The 972-nt window shown below is 41.6% G+C and overlaps 1 non-coding gene across 1 annotated transcript; it reads left to right on the forward strand.

Annotated features, from left to right (window-relative positions):
• The first annotated feature begins 299 nt into the window (after positions 1-299).
• LOC141715600 (small nucleolar RNA R71) lies at positions 300-406 on the forward strand. Its single transcript, XR_012572357.1, has one exon. It is a non-coding gene; the product is annotated as a small nucleolar RNA R71 (small nucleolar RNA).
• The last annotated feature ends 566 nt before the right edge of the window (positions 407-972 follow it).

The raw sequence follows: 972 nt of genomic DNA on the forward strand, positions 1-972 counted from the left end.
CACAGACACTAGTGATCTGATTAACTCTATAATTAGACAGAGAATCCACCTTCATCGTCAAAGCCTTAAGTTGAGCAGTTATGGCAGTAGCTGCATCCAACTCCAGAATTCTTGCTACCTTACCCTGAGATAGTCGTTGAGTAGGATTCTGGTATTCATTAGCAGACATCAGTTCACTTAATTCATAAGCTTCATCGTAGCTTTCATCCCACAAGGCTCCTCCTGATGCTGCATCGAGCATGGGTCTAGAAGTAGCACCCAAACCATTATAGAAATAGTTAATAATTATCTAGTCAGGCATCCCATTATGAGGACACTTCCTAAATATCTCCTTATATCAATCCCAAGCCTCAGATAAAGATTCTCCAGATTGCCGAGCAAATTGAGTAAGTGCGTTTCTGATTACAACAGTCTTCGCCATAGGAAAAAATTTGGTTAAGAACTTCTGAGCAAGATCCTCCCAGTTGGTGATAGACCCTGGTGGTAGAGAATATAACCAGTACTTAGCTTTATCACGCAGAGAGAATGGGAAAAGTCTCAACTTAATAGCATCTTCAGAAACTCCATTGAACTTGAAAGCGTCACAGATCTCGATGAAATCTCTGATGTGCATACTGGGGTCTTCTGTCGGAGAACCCCCGAACTGAACTGAGTTCTGTATCATCTGAATCGTGCTCGACTTGATCTCAAAGGTATTAACCGAGATGGCTGGTCGAACAATGTTAGACTGAATATCATCGATCTTCAGTTAAGAGTAGTCCATCAAAGCCTTTGGATTCGCTTCTGGTTCTCCCATTGCAATAAGAGCCTCTTCTTCTTTCTCAACTAAGATCTCTTCCTCAAATTTCTCCTCGACTACAACTTCTTCCTCAGCTTGATCCAGTATCCTCTTACGAAACCGAGAACGCTTATGCATACACGCTCGCTAGAGTACCTAAAACACGACAAAGAATTAAGTAAGTAATAATGTCC

The sequence above is a fragment of the Apium graveolens genome, chromosome 3 (assembly GCF_009905375.1).
Source record: "Apium graveolens cultivar Ventura chromosome 3, ASM990537v1, whole genome shotgun sequence".
Classification (NCBI taxonomy): domain Eukaryota; kingdom Viridiplantae; phylum Streptophyta; class Magnoliopsida; order Apiales; family Apiaceae; genus Apium; species Apium graveolens.